We start from the raw sequence: 24487 nt of genomic DNA, 5'->3' as shown, positions 1-24487 counted from the left end.
TCTTCCCTAAGTGGAAACTTCTAAATGAGACTACTCCTTGAATTTTTGGAGTTGATGTCATTTATTTTTTAATGTGGGAGTATTGAGCTTGTTGGTTTTTTCATCAGTTTCCTTTTAAAATCTGGGACGGCAATTTTCCAGGATTGGAAAGTTTCAAAAAGAGAGTTTGGTTTGGATTAGGGAAGGTAGATGTCATGCACAGTGTATTTCAGTAAAAACAGCTTTCATGTCATCTAAAGAAATTTCAAATCCATTGGTCCCATTATGGTTGTTGGAGTTGGGACAGTTTGGTAATAGTGCCCAGGGGTGGTGTTTTGATCTCTCAAAACCCACTAGAACATCTTCCACATTTGGATCTGAGTTCAATTGCAGAGCATGGACTATATCTTTAGATGGGTCCATGCACTGTTGTTACAATAACAGTGCAAACTGACCATACTGTCAGAAGAGCTATTATTCCCCCCTGTATCAGTGGGATGGCATGAAGAATCCTTCCAGAACCTGTCATGCCATGGTATGATAAAGCTAATTTCAAGAACATTCTGGTTTCCAACTGCACTTCAGATGAAGAAGTGCTGTATTTCTAATTCACATAAATTCAACTCAAATTCAGCATTTATTATGTGGTTTGATGGACAGTGTACTCAGACTATGCCTTGAGAAGTTCAGTTGTCCTACTCTCTGTCCATCATGGTGGGGTAAACTAATAGTGAGATTTAACTTTCATGGAATTTACTATTTTAGGGTGAAATTATATATGAGCAAATCATTATAATGCAGATTTCAGTGCATCTGTCACTTTAGGTTAGCTGGTTTTCTTGGGAAAACAACAGAAAACAGGTCCTATCATCTTGGCTGAAACTTGATCATCTGGAAGTCCTCACTCACATTTAGGGCAGCTTATGAAAGATTGTCCCTTAGGCATATCCTGATTCATAGCTACAGAAGATTGTTCCATATATTTCAATCTATAGGATCCCTCTATATATCTTGCACCAACCTGCTCAAAGTTCCTGAAATTGAACTCATTAGTCACTCTCTAAAGACATTGAATGTCTTCGTTAAAATGCAAACAGAGTTCATGGGACAGGGAAACACAGGAGAGTGACATCACTGAATTTAGGTAAAGGTGACCTGAATTAATTTATCCAATCTACTAATAATGAGGACACTGAGGAAATGGATCAACTTAGATAATTTCCTTTCTTTCTTTTATTACAAACTTGACAAATCAACAACATGTATATTTCCATATACAAAGAATAGTATGACAGGGGAACTAACTGCATATAAAATCATGAATCTCTAGTATACAATTTATTTCTAAAAGTGTGATTAAATGAAAAGACAGAGATTAAGCATTTACTCTGTACTGACACTCTGCTAAGTGATGGGGATACAAATACAGAAGTGAAGAAAATCCTTTTTCTTCAAGGAGATCACAATATAATGGTGGGGGTGAGGTGGGGTGAGGATAAGAAATTAATGGCAGTGGTGGCCAGGGCTAGATATTTTGGTTTGGGGAATTTCAAGGGGTAGTGAGTGGAGCCTTAGGATTGTAGAATGACATTCCCTTTATAGTAACAGTGATCATTTTGAGTTAATTATGGTTCCAGAGCTGAACACTGGATGGGATAGGAGGAGAAGCAAGGTAGTTGGTAAGGAAAAACCAGCATTACCAATATTTTCCTGCTTATATGTATCCACATTTCAATTCCCTACTGATGTCTAATGGTGTATTTTTAAATGTTTCATCAACATTTTTTCTTTTGTTTTTTCTTTTACATCTCTATCATTCTCTTCCTTTCTCCCTACTGCCCTCACTCCCATCCCAAAGTCTTTCTTTGTAACAAATAAGTGTATTCAACTAAACCATACCCACACATTGGCCATGTCAGAAATCACATGTCTTTACTTCTTTGCTGAGAGGTGGGAATCATGGTTCACCAGCAGTCTGTTGGAGTTGGCCATTGCGTTGATCACACTCCTTGTTTTCCAAATTTGTTTTCCTTTATAACAGTCATTGTATAAATCGTTTTCTTTATTCTGTATCAGTTAATATAAGTCTCCCCACGTTTCACTGAATCTATCTTTCTGGTTATTTCTTATAGTAAAGTACCATATAATTACATTCATGTGCTATAATTAGTTCAGCCATTCCTGAATTGACAGGCACCTCCTTAGTTTCCAAGTCTTTACTGCAACAAAAAAGAGAGCTTATATAAATATTTTGGTAATTATGGATCCTTTCTCTCTGTCTTTACTCTCTGTGGTAGGTGGTGTGGAGTCAAAAGGTTTGCACAATTTAGCAAAGTCTAAATTGATTTTCAGAAGGACTGAGCTAATGCATAGCTCCACTATCTGCATATTGGTGAGAGGATAGGTACATTGTGATGGTGGGAAAGAAATCGTCTGGATTACAGGATATTAGCAAGAGGCATCTGTACATATGCTACTTTATTAGGGGATCAGGTGCTCAAAGCTGGGGGGAATCTTAAGGGAGAAGCCAGTGAAAGGAGGAAACACAGAGCAGTCTCTCCTCATCTTACCTAACACCAACTTGGCTGCTTCTTATACTCACAAGCAAAGCAGATTGCTACTTCCTCATTGGAAAGGAATGAAGGAATGGAAGTCACTCATCCTTGTCTATGAGAAATTGAAGAACTAATTTAAGGGCAGCCCTGACAAAGACAGGTAACCAGCCTTCATCTTGATAAAGGACCTGCCACATTACGTTCAATTGTTCTCTGGGCTGGTGTCCTGGACTATTTGTTCATCTTATCCCTCTCTCTATCCCCTGGTCCTTAGAATCATGCTGGTGGGTTGAGACCTGTAAGAACTGGAGCACAAAAGGGATGGCATATCTTGATTTAATTTGATGTTCCACAATATGGTGTCTGGACCTCACATGGTGGTACTACATAGGCTTGGTGTTTGTCCATGTTTTGTACATGGATAAGTAGAGTATATGTTTCTTGAGGGCAGGAAGCATCTTTCCTTTGTATTTGTATATGCATACCCAACTCAGTCAATAAACATTTAGGAATTACTTACTATATGCCAGGCACTACTATATGCTGCTCCTGGCATAATGCCTAAAATATAGTAAATACTTAATAAATGCTCATTGATCAGCTGATTTATTTTGAGAGGCTTTGGGGTTGATATATATATATATATGTATATATATGTATATATGTATGTATGTATCTATCTATCTACATATCATCTATCTATATGTATAGATAGATATTATTGACATCAGCCAGTTCCTCAGGACTTTGAAGGAAGCCAGGAATTCCGAGAGGAGTAGTTGAGGTGGGTTTATATTTCACACATAAGGGAATAGCCTACCCAAAGGCAAATAGATGAGAAATGAATATTATGTCTGTTTAACCAGAAGGTTGTAGATATCATGAAGAGTAATGAAAACTTATTAAACTTATTAAAATAAGCCAGGAAAAGCAGGTTGAGGCAGGGTTTAAATACTGGTATTCCAGTCCTCCAGGATAGGTCATGGTTTACAATGTGCTGCAGCCTGTTTCCAACCACCACATACCTCTTAACTGTCCTCTGAGTATCCTCATTTTTAACTCTTCAGAATGTCCTTGATATATAGCCATGTGACATCAGTGGTAGAATACTGATATTTTAAAATTAACTTTTGTTTTTAGGGAAGCATTTGGGGTTGTCAAAAGAGCTTTGCAACTTTCTAGGGGCAAGTTAACCTGTTTCCCTTGTCTCATTTCATTCTTGGTTCAACTTATTGTCTATTTATAGTATTTATCAGTTCAGTGAAATGCAATGAGTATTTATCAGTTCCTTCAATGGTCCAGGCACTATACTTGGTACTAAGAGTATAGGGACAAAAGCAGAACAGTCCCTGTCCTCAAGATGTTTTTGATTTATTGGGAATCATACGTATACATATAAATAAATATGAGATATAAATGTGTAATGTTTGGGAGCACTAGTAATTCAGGGGATCAGGAAATGCCTCATGCAGAGATGACACTAGAAGCAAACTTTGGGAGTGTGACACTTAAAAAATTTGAGAGACGTAGTTTCTGGGTAATTTAATCATTTTGTTAGTAAGGTACAACTGCCAATACTCTACCCACAGCAGCTGCTATGGAAATGCATGCTTCTTTCCAGGGTAAATTTGCAAAATATAAACTCTCTTCCTCAAAGACAAAACCAGTGTATTTATTCAGATACCAAAAAGCCAATTCCATCATGGTAACAATGACATTTGTACACTTTACCAATAAAGGGAGCACGACCATCCCCAAACTTTCCCTCCATCAGGCCTTGCCACAAACAAGCTCCCTTAGGCAAAATCACTCCCTCTCTCCCTCACACTAACTGCTCTGCTCTGCCAGTGCTTTCTCCCAAATCTACCTCACTATATCTTTTTGCTGCACCTTTCCTGCTCCACCCATTCAGCAAGCTTCTTCCACCATGGGCTTCATGTGACTCAAGCTATGGGCTGAGTGATCGCTCAAAGCAGGTGATGTGGGACTATTAAAGGTCAGGGAAGATTTTCAAATTCCCTTGCCATTACATAAGGTCAGCATGTTATTAATAAAAAAGACCCCTCATTTCTCATAGACCAAAGACCCCTGATAGTAAGGGTTCACAATTTATATGCCCTTCAAAGAGGAGGTATGACTATATTAGAAGAATAGGTATAGGTATATTAAAATGAGGTCTTGGGGTCTGTCAAGTATGTCACCCAAAGTTTGGTCAATTTCCATGCCACCTGTTAAGACAAAAGAGAGAATCAATCCTTCTCCAGACCCATTTAGAAAAACAATGAACTTACAATTTCTTTTATTGTCTGTTAAGATCTTGGCCTGAGTAAATCATTAAGAGAGATTTCCTGCACTAGTTGATTTCTGGATGAGGAAGGAGAAAAGGGGAAAAATCTTGGTCCTAATACAACAATTATATATTAACTATAAGAGAGAAATATTCATTTCTCAGAGGAGGTAGGAATTATAGGAGGTAGAGATAAAGAGGAAGCAAATTCCATACATGGGAGAATCTCCAAGCAAAGGCATGCAGAGGATCAAATATAATATATGGTAAAGAGCAAAATGACAGGGAGAGAAGCTAATAGTAATCAGAAAAATACTTTCTGATTTTGGATATATACATATATGTTAAGAAGTATATATGTATGCCTCTAAGTGTTCTATATGCAAATGTATTATATGTGATATATAGTTGAACACATCAATATCTATACTGATATGTATATACGTGGCCATATGCACATATGTATGCATATATAAAGCAATATACTCTATTCATAAATGTATAGTTTCTCTATATAATTTACTTGTATATGAAGAGATATAAAGTGATGGATGAATTCTCAAGGTTGTCCATTTCACTGCGTATCACAGTCTCGATATTGGACTAACTCCCATCACATCCAGTGGACTACTTATGGCAAACTTATAGGAAGACATGTAGTAGTTGTTCAGAATTGGCATGCTTGGGCAGGTTATGATCTTCATTCTTGAAAAGGATGTCCACCCTGACAAGATCGCAGATGGGTCTGAGTACAGCTCATAAGTTCTTTGCAAAGAAGAGTTTGTCTAAGACAGGTGCTGCTGTGAGGTCACTAAGAGCAGTCATTCTTATCTCTACCAGAGGAGAGATGCTTGGGACACTGTGAGGACCATGAGCAAAATCTTACCAGTAAACGTGTTTTAAGGAGCTTTGGTAACATAGGATTTCAGTCAGTTTTTTTAAAGACATAATGAGATAGAACTTCTGCAGACTAAATTTGTGCAAATTGTAACGGGAAAAGTGAATGCTATTTTAGTCAACAGATTTCTGCTTTCCACAGAGATCTGTGCTATTTTCAAGGCTTCATTGTTCATTTCTGCATAACTAAATGCTGGAGATATGTAGGTAGTAAAATTGTCTGTATCTAGAAGCCTAGGGGAATACGTGTAGTTTTTGTGGTTAATTTCATTAACTCATTTATGTGGAAAACATTTATTTTGTGAGATTACCTTATATTAGTAAGAAAGAAGAATAATGCCCAGTTTAGGTAAATCTTTTAATTCCCTTCTATATCTATTCAGTTTCCAGAGTAAATCCAGCTTCTTCCCCAGGCTCTTGAATACTTGAACTTCTTTGAATAAAGGTTCTGATCTTTTAAACTCACTATAAATATGGTGATTCTATTTTTACCTAATCAGTCAACCCACCAATGGATATTTATTATTAACTATTTGCAAGACACTGAGTTAAACTTGGGAAAAACTATAAAAAAATATCATCAATGATTTATACACCCAAGGAACTGCGGGAGATGATGTACACAAGTTTTTGATATGTGGCAAATTTCCAGATAAGTGCTATAGGAAAATAACAAACAAACCCATGAATTCAGTGTTGAGAGATATCTATTGCCTGCAGTAATTCTCCTGACCCAAAGTTCTCTTAAGTTTCTTATTGGAACTCCCTTAGTAGCAGCAATGGTTATAATATTGTGGTAATAGATGAATGAAGACAATGGTGGCATTCTGGCAGAGTCACTTAAACTATTCAGGTATAAGCTGTCAGAACTGAGGGTTGAGCAGAAGTGGTAGGAATTTTATTTGCAATTATGAATGATATTCTATTAAGTGTTAACCTCTGGAGTTTGGTCTAAGAAAAACAAACAGAACTGGGTTGTATGCATGTTTATTTTCTCTCAAAGCTGCAGCAGGCATGCATGCATGGGGAACTGTAGTCAGAACTGAGCTTATTTTGGGGTTAGCCTGTACAGATTCTAAAGACAAAGAGAAACCACAAGGCTGGGCAGGAATGGCCATGCCAACGGCCCCATCAGGTACCCCCACTGTGGGTTTGAATTTCCCCACGGTGTCATGGCTCAATTGGGTACTGCACAGTCCCTTGGATTCAGTTTCCATTTCTCAGGAAGGGGCCATTTCACAGAGACCATGAGATGCCTACATGGAACAAAGGAAAAGGGTCAGGCTGAAATGTCCCTGAGGTCCTAGAACTAAAATGCTTGAGCAACTTCTGTCCTTTAGAGCTGGTATGAATCAGCTTAAGCCAGTTCTGTAGTTTTCAGCACAGCAGAAGGATTGCCAGGTTCAGTGAGTGAACACTGCAAAGGTTTTCTGTTATTTCAAACTTAAGGGATGCTCAGTCTGCTTCCCAATTGACTGCTTCCTAGTCAGTCCAGTCTCCTCCAGATAGTAAGAAAGTTCAAGCAAATCAAGGTGGTGAGTAAAGCAATTTTTCACACAACAAATATAAGACACTATGAACATGCATCTCTTCCATCTCTGACTCTTGGAGGGGAGGAGGTGGAGCTTAAAGATTTGTCCCTGCTACATGGAACAATGTCACCAGAGTGAGTGGGAGTATAGTAAGGGCTTTCTGAATGAATCAGCAATGTTAGTGATTGAAAGGTACTAAATGAGATTTGGGATAGATAACAAACTATATTTCTTAGAAATGTGTTAGTGGAGAGAGTTCTGGGCGGAGTAGGCATCGGAAGAGTTGGCTCCTAGTCCTGGTTCTGCCTCTAACCAGAATGTGATGTTTGCCAAATTGTTTAATCTTGTTGAACTTTCTCACTTTATTCATCTGAAAATCAAATAGTTCAGATATGATAATATCAAAAGTCCCTGATATAATGGAAGGAGTACCTGGCCCTGGAGAAGACCTGGGTTCAGATGTCACCTATAACACAATTTTTAATCAATCAATCAAACATTCATTAGGTACCCACTATGTGCAGGCACTGTGCTAAGCACTGGGAGTGCAAAAAGAGGCAAAAAGGCAGTCCTTGTCCTCAATGAACTTACAGTCTAATGGGAGACACAAAGTACAAACCAATATATACGAATCATACTATATATAGGATAAATAGGAAACAATGAATAGAGGAAAGGCACTGGAATTAAGAGTGGTTGGGGAAAGCTTACTGTAGGGTAAAGTTGAGACTTGAAGGAAGACAGAGAGGGAAGTAGTCAGAGCAGAGGAGGAAAAGTATTTCAGACATGGTGAAACAGTCAGAAAGAATGTCTAGAGCTGTTTTGTTTGTGGAACAAGAGTCAGAAAGACAGTGTCTCTGGATCAAAGAGTATGTGTCTCAGAGTATAAAAAGATTGGAAATGTAGTACAGGGTTAGGTTATGAAGGTCTTTGAAAGCCAAAAAGAGCATTTTTTCCATTCATTCCTGGAAGGAATACAAAGACACTGGAGTTTATTGAATAGGAGAGTGACATGATTGGATTTATACTTTAGGAAAATCACTTTAGTGGTTGAATGGAGGATGGATTGGAATGAGGAGAAACTTGATATAGGAAGATCCACCAGCAGACTTTTGCAATAATCAAGGTGTGATGTGATGAAGGGCTTGCACTAGAGTGGTGATAGTGTCAGAGGAGAGAAGGGAGACTATTCAAGAAATGTTGCATAGGTGAAATTGACAGACCTTGACAAGAGCTTGGATGTAGAGAGTGGGGAGAGGTAGAGATTGTGAGGACTCCAGGGTGACTTGTAGCTTGTGAGACTGAGGGACCAGGAGGATTGCCCTCTATAGTTGAAGGTAGGAGTAGTAGAGGGTTTAAGGAGAAAAATAATGAGTTCTGTTTTGGACATATTGAGTTTAAGATGTATATTGGATATACAGTTCAAGATGTCTGAAAGGCAGTTGGAGACGTGAGGTTAGAGGTCAAGAGAGAGACTGGGGAGAGGATATATATATATATATGTATATATATATATATACATATATATATGAATAAGAATAAACAAAATGTTGTTGTGTTTGCCCTTTGTTGCCGAAGAAGACTATGCCACCAGAGAAATGATGACATGACTTTCACTTGACTTTGTTTTCAGTGAGAGAGGGCTATGCAAGGTCACCAGCCTCACTTCTCCTCCAGAGCCATCTGAATCCAGTGACCAGATATTCATTAGGATGATTGAAGATGGCCCAGGATGCAAGGGAGACCTTGGCCTGACATAAAGATGATAATTAAATCCATGGGAGCTAATGAGATTACCAAGTAAAGTAGTAAGAATGGGTGAGAAGAGAAGAGGTCTTGGGGGACACCTAAGGTTAGAGGGAATCACCTGGATAAGGATCTAGCAAAAGAGACAGAGAAGAAAAAGACATATAGGTAAGAGGAAAACCAAGAGAGAGTAGTGTCCTGAAAACCTAGAAAGAAGAGAGTATCAAGGCAAAATAAATGACAGTGTCACAGGCTGAAGAAAAGTCAAGGAGAATGAAGATTGAGAAAAATGTCATTAGATTTGGAAACTAAGATCATTCGTGACTTGGGAGAGAGAACTTTCAGTGGAATGATGAGGTTGAAAGCCAGATTATAAAAAGTCAAGAAGAGAGTGAGAGGAGAGAATATGGAGGTACTTCTTGGAGATATCCTTTTGGGGAGTTTGGCTACAAAAGAAGAAGAGATAAAAGATGATAATGGGGATACAAGGATCAAGTATGGTTTTTTTCAGCATAGGGAAGACATGGTCATATTTGTAGGCAGTGGGAACTGAGCCAGTAGAAAGGGAGAGATTGAAAAAAAATGAAAGAGTGGGGATGACTGAGGGGCCAATCTTGGAGGAGATGGGATGGGATAGGATGACTTGAACAAGGAGAGGGGTTGGCTTAGGTAAGGAGTAAGGTTACTTCATCATATGAAATAGAATTGAAAAGAAAGTATGAGTGACAGGAGATGAGGAAGAGGGGAAAAGAGGGAGTTCACAGCAAATGGCATCAATTTTTTTTTTCTGTAAAATATGAGGTAAAATTCTCAGTTGAGAAGAAAGAGACTCAAAAGGAGGAATCGTGGGCGATTTGAGGAGGGATGAAGAAGTTTGGAATGGTTACTATGGAGAGTAAGAGAGTGAGTTGGTAGGGACGTATAGTAGGATTGCTTAGCAGCTGTGAGAACCTAGTTGAGGTGGTTATTGCTGTTTTTCAGTTGTCCAATCATATCTGACTCTTCATGACCCCATGAACCACAATACACCAGGTTCTATCCTTCCACTATCTCTCAAAGTCTGTCCGAGTTCATGTTCATTGCCTCCATAACACTATCCAATCTTCTGCTGTCCCTTTCTCCTTTTGCCTTCAATTTTTCCCAACATCCAGGTCTTTTCCAGTGCCTGTCTTCTTATTATGTGGCCAAAGGATTTAAGCTTCAGATTTAGTATTTGACCTTCCGATGAATAATCTGGATTAATTTAAGTATTGACTAATTTGATCTCTTTGCTCTCCAAGGGACTCTCAAAAGTCTTCTCCAGCACCACAGTCTGAAAGCAGTGATTCTGTGGGTCTTAGCTTTCCTTAGACTCCTACCCTTCACAGCTGCACATTACTACTGGAAAACCATAGCTTTGAGGCTATACAGTATAAATTTGTAGTGGAGTCAGTCAGAATGCTTGTCTGATTTTCTCTACCGTTATTCAGCAGCACTTCTGTAGGAATAAAAGTTAAGAATGATGGGAGTGAGCCAAGGTTCAGACTTGACTGGGAGTCAGCTATATGATAAGGGGGATAGGGTTTTAAGAGAGGAGTGTAGACTTGAGTTATTTAAAAGTCCCTTCAAGCTCTAATATATTATGGTTCTAAGATTATAAGTACAGCATTCCTACAGCTTTCTATGTTCAGGACCTTGGAAAGAAACCTTCTAAATATTACTTCTTGGGCCAGTTGCATAGAACGTTCAATTTACAAAAATATAGTTAATTGATGTGGTACTACTCTGTTGGTGAACAAAGGCTGGTGACTGCTTTCCTTTGGTCTCCCCTTTACCTACTTCTCACTTACCTCATATTGTGTTGAGTAGATGCTAGCTATACCAGAAAGTGCTGGTAGATTCTGATATCTTACTCTCTGTATCCTATGCTTTTTTTTTTTTAAACCCAGGTGCTTAATTTATACTAGACATCTAGGATTGGGCTACTGGTCTCATAGAAGCAGTCTTTGGCTATTGGGTCAGTTGATTGAGGCTTAATGACTTAGTGCATAGAACACTATACAGAGGAAACAAATGATTGGTATCCATACTCTTGAAAAATGCATCATGTCCTGTGCATACTGAAGAAAAAGAATTCTTTGATGCTGCCACAATTGAAAAGATTTAAAAAGTGGGAGGAGAGAATGAATCTAAAGATCTTTGTGCCATTGTAAAGCATCTCAAGCTACAGATTCTTAGGCACAATAAAGTGTATTTACTTAACTGCTGAGACAGCTTTAGACATTGAGACACGAATGTCTCATTCTCATTGATCCCACTTTCTCTTCCATCCATGCAGAGTACCCTGTGGCTGGTGCATGCCAGGCTCGTTAGAGTTTCCTTCCTTCCTTTCTTCCTTCTTTCCTTTCTTCCTTTGCTTTTCTCATTCCCTCTCTCTCTCCCTCTCCTCTCCTCCCCTCTCCTCTCCCTTCCTTTCCCCGACCCTTTACTTCCAGAAGTCTTGTCTTTTTCTTCTGCTTCCTAATTTTAAATGAGGCCCGGCTAATCATAGCCTTGGCTGAAGAGAGATAGGAGGTGAAAGGATTAGCTGAAGTTGGGGATAATAAATTGGTCTGTTATTTCTTCCCAACTATTTGCACTTTGAGCCTTTGAGCCTTTTAAAGTCAAGGACACAAATTGGAAAGCATATGCGGAAACTGAAGTAAAATGTTCCTCTTGCCTGGGATTTTTTTCTTTTTGGCTGCTTGAGACCAGCAGAAAATTACTAAGAAATCATTTTATTTATGCCAATGACTCACTCTCTGTCTCTGTCTCTGTCTCTGTCTCTCTGTCTCTCTCTCTGTCTCTCTCTCTCTCTCTCTCTCTCTCTCTCTCTCTCTGTCTCTCTCTCTCTCTCTCTCTCTCTCTCTCTCTCTCTCTCTCTATATATATATATATATATATATATATATATATAACATATGAAAGGAAAAAAGGGGGAAATTGAGTTGCTACTTCATCTTGATTTCACCCAGGTGGCTCTGTATATGTTGGAGTTTGAGTTTTCTGTGTCTGTCTCACTCATGTTGCTCTTTGGGATGAATGAAAATGGGGAAAAAATGCAAGAAAAGTGAAAGGTTTCTTGTTGAAAAAAAAATCCAGGTCTGCATACTTTATGGTTTAAACTTCAGACTACAGGTTTGATGGATCTGCATGGTTATTATTTTTTAAAAGGAAAACAATGAGAGAAAACAGACTTGAACCAGCACAGCAGAAATGACAGAGCCCTGTTTGAAAAATGTGATATCTCTTTCCTTGTCGGCTTGCCCTGTTAGAGCAGAGCATGGGCAATAAAAAATGCATGAGGCACACAAACTTTTTAATTGGAAAAAGATTCTGAATCTCATGTTTGTTTTCTAGTAAGACCACTGGTACGGAAGTTGTCATCGGAAAGAACTGACTTTATACTCCTGTAAACAAATTCATTTTTCTTCTCAGTGACTTTAATTAAACTTATGTTGTAAATAATGGCAGCAGTTGGGATTGAAGTCAAGAAAACAGATTCCTAACTGCACCTGTTGTACTGATTCCTTTTTTTTGAGGGGAGAGGCACGGTGTAGAGAGAAAATAGACTTGGAAAGAAAAAAACAAAAGATCGCATTGAGCTCTTTCCATTCCTTACATTCTTTTGGCATTCTTCCCCCTTCCTTCTAAGTTTTCATCAGTGTTTCTCTCATCCAGGAGTCAAATACAGCTAGCCTTTTACATAAGGCTTCTGTACCTCCACATAAGTTTTACCTTCGTAATTAGAGTGGAAATGATTTCTGTTCTCTTTAAAGGATCCCAGCCCTCCTCAGGCATGGCATATAGGATCTGGAATCATTAGGTTCTATTAGACTTTTAGTATCACTTTTCTGACAACTCATTTCACAAGCATGAACTTTAACTTCTAGGCAGTGGAGTTGGGTCCATTAACAAGCCACCTTGTCGTTTACCTGTGTAACTGGATGTAAATTCCATTTCCTCTGGAAGTAAATAGCCCCAGGAAATGAATTGTGTAATAGCTCTGATTAGCATGAACTTACCATGAGCATTTATACCATTGCTTGTTTTTCAAATTCATTGCATTCTTGGATTGGAGATTCCATTCACCATAAAGAAAGAACTACAGAAATTCAAGATAATAAGAATTTGAAAGCATTCCTCCTCCCTCAACAATGATAAGACTGAACAATGGGCAAAATTGTCTGATGGCTCTTTACTAACCAGTATTTTTCCTATATCCTTAGTCACCCATTATATTCAGCACGGTAAGATGGCATTTGTTATTGTTCAGTTGTTAGAGTCACATTCAATTCTTCATGACCCCATTGGGGGTTTCCTTAGCAAAGATGCTCGAGTGGCTGGACAATTTCTTCTCCAACTCATTTTACAGATAAGGAAAGTGACTTGTCCAGGACCACACAGCTAATAAATGTCTGAGACTAGATTTTGACTCAGGTCTGCCTGACTCTCGACCTGATGATCTGTTATTTCATTTGCTCTTTCTAACAGTCCTGCAATGTATGAATTTTATTTCCTATATTCCAGTAAAGGTGATTTACAGAGGAATGAAGTGACTTTACCAAGATCACATCAGCAATAGTGCTAGAAGTAGAACTCGGGTTCCCCTTTGAATCCTCTACTCTCTACTGAGATATCACTGTAGAGTGAAAAATGTATAGGATTGGAATCAGAGGACCTGGCTTCAAGTGCTGCCTCAGTCGCTTACTATTTGGGGATCTTGGGGAAGTTACTTTGTTTTTTTGGGGTCTAAGTTTTATCACTTGTAAAATGCAAGAGGTCATGAACTATATGCTTTCAAAGGTCCCTTTAAGCTCATAATCTGTGATGTTATGCTCCTACTACAGTATGCTTTCTACTGTAGTTGCTTGCCTACCAGAATGAAGAGTAATTCTTATTCCCAAATGGAGTCCAGAATTTTGGGTGTCATCTTGTTTCTGGTAGGGAAGATGCAAGGAATAAGATGAGAAAGAATTCCATCAATTTATGCAAAAAGAGCAAAAGAAGTCCCTAGATGAGCTTTGTAAGTGAATCAGTCACGTAGATTAAATATTCATCAACGTATCATAAACACTTGGAAGTCTAGAGTTTTATCAAACTCCTGGAATTGAAAAAGTTAGGATCAGAATCATGGACCAGTGGCCTGCCTGGAAGTCCTGGATATACAAGTTCATAATATCAATAGTCCAGCATTAGGTAAATATGAAGGGAGTGAGGGGGCATGGTAGATAAAGCATTGGGCCTGAGTTCAAATCCAGCCTCAGACACTTATTAGCCATGTAATTCTGGGCAAGTCACTTTACCCTGTTTGCCTCAGTTTCCTCATCTGTAAAATGAGATGGAGAAGGAATGGCAAGTCACCCCAGTGTCTTTGCCAAGAATGTCCCAAATGCAGTCATGAAGAGTTAAAAACTCTTGAACTGAGCCAAGTGAACACTAACAAGAAGAGAAAGAGGAAAAGTTTGGCAGCGTAACTTTTCATCACTCCAATAAGCCTTTACTAAATGCCAAGCGCTGCACTCTGTGTAGGGAATGAAAGGACAAAAATAAAGAAGTCCCTGACATCAAGGAGCTTGCAATTGATTGGGGGAGGGAGGAGAAAAATAACATTTACACAGAGAAGCAAACATAAAATACACACCAAGAAAATACAAATTGATTTGTGAAGAGGACACAAGCAACTGAGGGAACCAAGACAGGCTTCATGTAGGAGGTGGCACCTGAAAAGCATCAGGATTGGAGATAGAGAAGGAATTGCCTGACCTTTGGAGGAAGGGGATGTGGATTCTAAATCTTGGCTCTATCAGTTAGCTATGTGACCTGGGCCAAGTTCCTTCATCTCTCTGGGTCTCAGTTTCTTCATCTGTAAAATAAGTTTGAATTAAATGACTTCTCTATTCCATTCCATCTCTAAATATATGATTTATGAACCTGTGAGTGTTGTATATGGAGGAGAGAAGATCCACCAGCGTGGCTGAAACAGAGAATGTGTGAAAAGGAGTAATGTCTAATAAGCCCAGAAAAATAGGTTTGAGACAAAGTATGAAGGTCTTTAAATGCAGAGTAGAGGTGTTGGTTTTATCCCAGAGGCAATAGGGTGTAGCAGGATATTCTCTACCATCCAGAAGCCCCGCCATTTCCCATACTGCATAATTTGATTTTCTTAAATCTGTAATCAGATGAAAAATGAGACCTTGTTATTATAGTACCATGTGGCAGATGCTTGCCTTTTTTCCCAGCCTGCCTATGGTGCAGTCAGATTTGAGATTCCTTTTTCCTAATGTCTGTAATTTAAGTTTTTATTCAAATCATGGCTATTAAAATAATCCCCTACTTGGTCTTCCTTCTTCTGGAATTGCCTCTTCAGCTTATCCTGTATGCCTTCACTAAGTTATTCCTAAAGTACTAAATTGTTAGCATGACTCCTTTCCCTAATGGGTCCCCTTTACTTGATGGGCAAAGTCTAAACTCTTTAGCCTGAAAATTAGACCCTTTAAGATCTTTCTTTTGCATTCCCATTGCCCATGTAAGGCTTTGTACAAAGTAGATGTTGACTAAAATGTATGTGGGGTTGAATTAAATTGGAAGGTCTTTGCCAAGTCACATTGTTCAACCTCTCACTCCAGGAGGAATCCTTTTGACAGTGTCCTTCAAAAGATGGCCATCTACCTTCTTCTACAACCATTTCAGTGAAGGAAACTCACTGTCTCATGAGTTAATGTGTTGTACTTTCAGACAGTTTTATTCATTAGAAAAATTTTAATGTTAAGACAGAGTCTACCTCCCACCTGCAAGTACTAATGGTCTGGCCTTCTGAAGCAGTATAGAACAAGTCAGAATGAGGCATTCTTTGATTTGTGAGCTCTCTGGGCTTTTCATGCAATTGGAAATGTTGATAGGCATGTTCATGACTTCAGTAGGGCAGGAATAATATTATATTCTGTCTTAGCATAGTGTGTTATATTCAGTTCATTTGTATTCTATGCATGTTCCTCATGGGGAGTACATAATGGTAGCAGGCATAATCTTAAATCATGACTGGCAGGCTTCAAATGAACTATCTGGCCATTTCCTAGAATGTGGAAATAGATGCGTTGCTCTAATCTCTAGCATTATCTATTGGGTGTTGACACAGTTCCAATATAAAATTTGATGTTTGCTATAGTAAGATGATAACCCCTTAAGACTCTCTGAGGAGGTTTTTGTGGAATTATAGATTTTTATAGTTGGAAGGGACCTGTGAGGTCAGCTGACCAGAGGACTTCTGGTCAGTCATCCCTGACCTGAGGCATGAGACCTTCTATAGTATCCTAACATGTGGATGTCCAGCCTCTTCTTGAAAACCTTCAGTAATGTGGAACGAGTTCTGCTAAATTTGATCCATGTCGATTATTAGGATTACTATTATTAAGGTTGTAGATTGCAATCATAGATTATTGTTATTGATCAATCAGCATTTATTAAGATTCTGCGGTGTGATAGGTAAAATGCTAGATACCAGGCATAAACAAAATGAAATAGCTCCTTCTCTCAAGGTTACGTATACATCTGGAGAAGTGTGTTAGATACATACGTGTACCTCTACACACTGTGCTCATATATACATGTATGTATACATACATATATACCCATGTATATACACACATACATGCATTTGCACATACATACATATGGGTTTATATAACAAGCCCACGCTCTCCTCTAGCATGACCAATGTGGTATAAATACAACTACTAATGTGTAGATTAGTATTTGAAGCATTATTTTGAGTTTTTTCTGAGATGTGTGTGTAGTGGAGAAGAAAGACATAGATGGATATCAATGCATAAATAGATATATATGTGTGTTTACATATATATATACACATAAGTAATATGTTGTTCAGTAATGTTTTAGTCATGCCTGACTCTTTGTGAACCTATTTGGGGTTTTCTTGGCAAAGGTGTTGGAGTGATTTGTCTTTCCTTCTCTAGCTCATTTTATAGATGAGGAAACTGAGGCAAACAGGGTTAAGTGACTTGCCCAGAGTCACACAGCTAGTAAGTCTGAGCCCAAATTTGAACTTGGGTCTTTCTGACTCCAGGCCTAACTCTATCCATCATGTCATCTAGCATGTATATGCTCTATATCTATTTCTATGTGGAACAAGGTAATTTGAAGGGTGTGTTTGTGTGTGAGTGAAACTCTAAAAATTGAGAGGTTTAGGAAAGGCCTTATATAGAAGGTGATATGTACCCTGAGCTTTGAAAGACACTAGGGATTTTAAGAGGTAGAGGTGAGGAGGATGTGCATTTCATATATAGCACAGTCTGTGCCAAGGAAGGGAGGTGGGAGCTGTAGTATTATGTGAGAGGAACAATGAAAATGCATAGTATAGAGTGTGGAAAGGTGAGGAGGGGTCATATAAGGTAAACCTGGAACCCCAGAGTGCAGACAGGATGTGAAAAACCGTAAAAGCCAAATATGAATTTTTACTTGATCCTAGTGGTAATAAGGAATCATTGGAGTTTATTGAGGAAGTTCTAGATTGGATCAGACATGTACCTCCTTGAAACTGACCTCTCAGACCTAGGAGCACCCTTTGAGGCCAAACAGAACAAGTCTTGAACCTCTCTTCTATATGATAGCCCTTCTAACATTTGAAGTAGTGATTAGGGTCCCTGTTAGTTTTTTCTATGCCGGCTGAATTTCCCAGGAAGACTTGAGTTTAAATCTTGCATCAAATATTTGTTGACTCTGGGTGAGTCACTTAACTTCCTTCAGTCTCAGTTTCCTCAGCTATAAAATGGGGATAATAATAGCACCTACCTCACAGGATTGTTGTAAAGGGTCAAATGGGAGAATATATATGTAAGATATTTTGTAAGCCTGAAAGTGCCATATATATGTGATCTTTGCACCTTTAAAAAAGTTAGTTTTGTGATTCCAGGATCTCAGTGAACTTATTAGTAGTTAAATGCAACAATAGATGGAGAAACACACGGAAGAGGGAAGTATGGGCAGCAGCATCATTTTTTCACCCTCAGCCTTAGGAACTGAGTCTGTTATGGAAATGGGAGGTAAGGAGGAAGAGGGAATAGTGGTACTATGATTCCTGTGCTGTGGTCTAATAGCCTTTATTCTTTATCTGGCTCTGACTTGTGTGTGTCACACAAGAGAAATTGTGTCCTGGGCTTGTGTTGAATTTGCATATGGCCAGCATCATTTTGTCATTGGCAAGAAATCTGGTAGGCTATGTGTGCATGCAAGCATGGAGCAGAAGCCTTTTTGATGAATTATCATGATTTGGGGTAAAAATAATCCCACCAGAGATGATGGAGAAATAAATTTTTGTGTATCTAACATCAAAGATCCATTGATGAACATGTTCTTTGAATGCATATAGGCATCTCACTATGGCATTGTATTTGAGAAGGGAGGCATTGTGGTACCGTGGAGAGATCACTGACTCAGAAGTGAAAGATTCTGGGTTCAAACTGTGCTCCTGCTATTTATTAGCTATGTGACCATGGGCAAGTCACTTCAACTCTCTAGGCCTCAGTTACTCATCTGAAAAACAGGGAAGGATAGACTAGACCTCTAAGGTCCTTTCTAGTTTTATATCTATGATTCTATGACCCTACTGTAATGTGGTTTTTCATTTCGTTTTTATATTGTTTTAAGGGTGCAATGCAGACTGCACATATCTCATTTGATTTTCATAGCAGCTAGGTGAGACAGGTACTACAGACATTATCCTCACATTATAAATGAGAAAATTGAGACTCAAAGAAATTAAGTGACATGCTGGAATATAGCTGATGTCAGAGCAAACATCTGAACCCAGTTCTCTTCCAACTTGAAGTCTAGCACTTTTTACACTCTACCATATTGCCTCTCTACTATTTTCATTAACAAAAGCCCATTAGACAGAGTTTGACATAGACCTAAGTCATTCCAAGTTCTGTACTCCATTGGGTTCCATTATTAAGAGGCAGCAAGTTATTTCTGTCTGAAAATCAGCAAGCACAAACTCTACTAGAAATAAAGTGAAATTTGATGTGTTGCTAGTCTGCACTGGGAAAACATCTAGCAAGGATGAAAGTTATTTGGTTCATTATGAGGTAATTCTAACCTTGTTGCCCCTGCTTCAAAAAGGAGTGGGATTCAACCATTGATCCATAATCTGCTTCTGACTGCAGTGTACAATTTGGACTCAGGGTTGTTCACGTTCATAGATGAGTTATAAAAACAGTGAATAAAACTTTGCTGTAGGAACATTTGCTCATCCTGTTAGCAAGTGCCACATTTTTTTGTCCTCTACTCTTCTGGGCGCTGGATGGTACTATCTGACTCCTCCTCTTCTTCTCTGTCTTAGCTGACCTCCCCAACCCTGATCATCTACTTTCCTTGACCTCTGCTGTTAAGCACACCCTTTCTACCTTCTGAATTGACAGTGCTGAACCTGCTCTGGCCATTCTGCCTCTACTGTAATCCATGCCTTCATGTGCTTGTTAAGGTACAGAAGAACAAAATGATTTATAATGTATTTGAAGGATTTGTTTTGGAGTTCTTTCAGAATTATGAGGGTAGTGGAGTAGAAAGACATTGACAAAACCTTGACCAGCATCTATGATGACATTAAACACGCAGAACAAGTAGCTGAGCTTTGCATTATGTCACTGCTAGGTGGGATGTGAAAAGATGATCAATTAATTGCAAGTGAAAATTAATAAAACTGAGAAAAAATTACTCATCTAAAGAGAAAGTTAAGGGGCATGAACACCAGCGATCACTCAGATTTAAAGAAATTTCTGCATAGGAGCTCCGAATGCAAATTGGGGAAAATAGAAACTGAAATTGTTGGAGACCAGAATTTATGGGTCATTGCAAACATAGCTGGATAATCACATGCTTCATCCAGAAAGCTAATGAGAAGTATAGGAGCACTGAACTAAACACCCAGCCATTCAAATGTAGCCCATAACCCTTCACATTCAGTTTGCTCCATTTTGAGGTGCCAAGAAAGGTGGAGGTTCTAAAGAGATCGGCCCTTGTTGACAGAAAAAATTGTTCATTTTTGCTATGATCATTCATCAGTTAACATGGAGCCTGTCACATAGTAGGGGTTTATTATATGTTTGTTGAATTGAATTATTTCACAGAATCTTAAAATTGCATAAGATTTCAGGCCAAGACCTAGTATACCTTGTGCCTGAACAGAAATCCCCATCATAGTATCTCAGATCTCGACTCTATTTGAATAATTAAAGGGGTGACAAAACTGCTACCATCTGAGGAAGTTCATTCTGCTCTTGGACAGTTACAATTATTAGAACATTTTTCTTTCTATCAAACTGAAACCTGCCCTTCTGTAACCTCCATCAATTAATTTTGACCTCTGGGATCAAAAAATGCCTTCATTTTCAGATTAACGCTCTCTTGCTAAAAGATGTATGACTCTGGGCATAGGTTTTCTTTTTTTAATAGTCTCTCATTAGGTACACTCTTTACCTGACTAAGAAAGAGCATTCCATATTTTAAACTGTGGTACAGAAAGCTAAATTCCATTCTCAGACACCACTTCTTAATCATCATCTGTTCACTTTTCATATCTGCCTCTCTTCTGAGAGCTTTTCCTTCAAGTAGTAACTGATGAAAATTTTGTCTATGCACTTCCAATCTTTAGCTTCTTCCCCAGAAGTTCATAGTCCATGAAAATACTTTTATGATATAATTCTGTCCCCATATGAGTTCCTACAAGTCAGTAGGGATCCTCAGATTTGAGAAGGCTAGCATCATAGGATGACAGCTTACTTCCCCATTGCTTCCGTCAGGGTAGAACAAAGGGGTTACATCTGCTCATCCCTCAGAGAGAAACAACTCTTCCAAGAGGAGGCAGTGGAAGCACATTCACACTTGGAAAGTGGCTGTTGGAGAGAGGCCGATGTGACTCCCCAGAACTGGCTCCAGAGCCAGAGCTCTACACGGGCTTGCAAGGAGGGTCTATGATGCACCTGCAAGGCCCTTTGGGAAAGGAAACATATAGGGTTGCTGACCTAGAGAAGGGCCAATGATGCTGTGAGGGCCCCTAGGAGAGATCAGACAGAGATGCACAAAGGGTAGAGGAATTTTGTCAAAGAATAATTGGCATGGAAGTGGGCACAAAAATGAGAGATATAGGAGGGACCAGAACTAATGAACAGTGAGGCACTGGGCAACTGTGTAGAAGAATAAAACCAGACTTTGCCCTTTGGAGTCATACAAATTATGTGGATCTCGGGATTGGGCAGATTAACTCCATCAACTCCAACCCATATAGAATATTACTCTAAGGTGAAAGGAAGGTGTAGTTTGCTGTAGGTAGCAGAAATTTAATGGACCATGTATGAGCTTAAGTACAAGTCATTTCTACCCTTTTGTTGTGTTGATATAACCTTTCCTGTATTTAAAATCTTATTAGCCTCAGACCTTGTAGGAGAAGAGGTCTATTTTGGGGATGTCTGATGAGCAAGCTTTCCTGGAATTACTTTAGATGGGGACATGAGTAATTTTTGTGAAAGGCACTCCCAAAATGGTACCAGGATTCTCATGTCAGGAGGGTCACATTAAGATTTACAGAGTAATTTCTCAATGCTGCCCACATTTTGAACTTGATGTAGTCATGCTATTAGGCAAAAATGCAGCAGAGAATTAAGATTTTAAGAGTGCAACAAGATGGGCATGATGTACAGGTATTGGCAATCTCAACATTCCAAGAGGACATGTTGTGTAGAAACATGTTGGAATTTGTTTATAAGATTGTTTCATCTGCCAATCTGCCATGCAACCATGCCAGGTCTCTCCCTCCTTTGAGAATGAATTGGTGATTGGGAGTGTCATCCAGATTGGTCTGATATCTGCCAAAGTGCTATGGTCACTCAGATGGTGCAGGAGCACACCTCTCGTGTGTCACTGAATTGTCATTTGGAACATCTCTTTCCCAGGCAGCTAGAGATGAATGGCTGTGTGTGTGTGTGTGTGTGTGTGTGTGTGTGTGTGTGTGTGTGAACTTTGATTGAATACCCAATAATGGATCAACTTGGATAATTTCTCACCTAAAGGAAAAACACTGTTCTTTATTCATAGTTTTAATTTATATGTTTTACTTCCAAAATTCATCTTCTAGATCAAGGACACTTAGGCTGAGATCCATCGATAAATTTTAGGTGGCACATAGGAAGAATCCCACCTTTACTTTCCCCATAATTGTTTTCCCTTGTAGTCCTAAGAATTTTATTTTAGGCATTTTAAAATATCATTTTGAGAAAGGTCCATAGGCTTCACTAGACTGCCAGAGAGGTTTATGTTCCATTGTTTTTCAGTTCTGTCTGACTCTTTGAGTTCCCCATTGGGATTTCCTTAGTAAAGATACTAGAGGGCTTTGACATTGCTTCTCCAGCTCATTTTACAAATGAGGAAACTGAGGCAAAAAAGTGTTAAGTGATTTGCTCAGGATTACACATCTAGTAAGTGTCTAAGCCCAGATTTGAACTTAAGAAGATGGCTCTTCCTGACTTCAGGCCCAATACTTTATCCGGTGCACCATCTAGCTGCCCCTGAGTCATCCGTAATCTCCACTAAGCTGACAGAGAAGTCCATGGGCTTCACCAAACTGCCAAAGAAAAAAGGTTAAGAGCTCTTCTTCTAGATGTTTATTCTTTCATTTACTCATTCCAATAACAATTTAAGTACCTATCATATGCAAGACACTGTTCTAAGCGTTGGAGATTAAAAACAAGCAAACAAAATATCTGACCTTCCTCTAAAGAAGCATATTCCTGGAGAGATAAAACATTTATACAAATAAGTAAATAGAAGGTAGTTAGAGGAAGGAAAAGGTATTAACAAGGACGGGAATCAGAAAAGTCTTATCCTTTGGGATGCCTTCTGAGTTGAATTACTGAAAAAGATGCTAAGGTAGACAGAGATAGAATTTGAAGCCCTTCCTATGTGCCAGGTATTATGAGAAGTCCTGGGAATATGGATAGAACCAAGAATGGTAGTCTCTACACTGGTCTAATGGGAGAGGACTACATGGAAAGGTTTACTGGAAAAATAGAAGTGGGAAGCAGAAAAAGTATACTGTAGGAAAAAACATGAAAGCCTGGTTCTCCAAAAGATAAGGTAAAAAGTTCATCTGTCATAGCTCAGGGATGGAATCCAAATTTGGATGGCATTGGAGATGGTCAGAGAGTAGGATCATGAAAGCAGACTGCAGGAATGATTATAAGAAGTAGAAGTATGGAGGAAGAGCATTCTAACTGTAATAGAACATGGTGCTTGTGGGTGGTTGGTATCACAGGCAAAGGAGCTAACTTTCTCACCTAGGCTCTGCCTGGGAATGTGAGTGACTCCTGACTTTCCTCATGCCTTAAGCAGTTGGAGACTGGATTGATTTTATTTAATTGGCTCCTTCACACAACTTATCACCTGGGACAAATATCCAACAGAACAGTGGAGAACTGGACTTTCTAGTGGTGTCTACCTCTTATACAACTTCTTTGTGTCTGTAATGGTTATTTGACCAGCTTTAACCAGAGGGCAGGAAAACTCTGGTATATTTTGGCCCCATCTTTGAGAAATTTCTAAAAGCAAGATTTTTTTTTAAACGGGAGATTTTCCAACACATGGCTCATGCCCCCTGCCAGGATAGAAGTCTTGTGCTTTGCACTGAAGTTCAAAGCCTTGATTCTTTTTGTATCTGTACCTATCCTAACCATTTGGTGGCTTTCTGTTTTGCAATTTTGGTTTGTAAATAAAGAAACAGAGATCAAAAGCAGTTAAGATTGATTGGATTATATCTAGATAGCAAAAATCGAAACTGCTTAATCACAAATTAGATAACTTCACAGAAAAGAATAAACTTGCAATCAGCTTCTGTCCCTTTTAGGATAGCTTGTTGCTGACTCAAAGCTTAGCGTCCTAGCCTCTAGACTGGCATTGTAAAATGACTGTTTGTACTCATTTCTCTCTCTTACCAACTCCATTTAGAACACGTACTCAGCTCTGCATGGTTCTCTGTCTCCCTGTCTCTCTGCCTCTGTCTGTTTCTCTCCCACCATCTCACTGCTATAGACGCAGTTCTGGATCAGAGCTTTTACTTAGTCTCTGTTGCTTTCAGAATGGAAAGAAGTGCTCTATCTCCCACAAATTCACACAACCACTTGTTCACCATATTTGAACCTCATTGAGGCATTTAGCTTTGGTGAGGACAAGGACCTCCTTAGCTTCTGATGCAGGAGAAAGAGGATGGGTGTAGATGGAGTTTTTGATGGAAGCTGAAGAACTGAGTGGTAGATGTTCTTGATTTTGGGAAGCTGATGAGTAGGGTCACATAATGGTAGAGCTAACAGATCACGCCTGAACTCCCTATATTATGGATAAGGAAACTGAGACCACAAAAAAGTTAAATGACTTGTTCAAAGTCACAAATATTGTAAGTATTTATA

The 24487-nt window shown here is 38.9% G+C and overlaps 1 protein-coding gene across 2 annotated transcripts in view; it reads left to right on the top strand.

The window, feature by feature from the left end:
- NELL1 (neural EGFL like 1) overlaps positions 1 to 24487 on the top strand; it is a 905733-nt gene that overhangs the window by 131880 nt on the left and 749366 nt on the right. The window lies entirely within an intron of this gene.

Source organism: Notamacropus eugenii, chromosome 6 (genome assembly GCF_028372415.1).
Source record: "Notamacropus eugenii isolate mMacEug1 chromosome 6, mMacEug1.pri_v2, whole genome shotgun sequence".
Lineage (NCBI taxonomy): Eukaryota > Metazoa > Chordata > Mammalia > Diprotodontia > Macropodidae > Notamacropus > Notamacropus eugenii.
The sequence above is the reverse complement of the archived record's forward strand: the minus strand, read 5'-3'. Positions and strand labels throughout refer to the sequence as shown.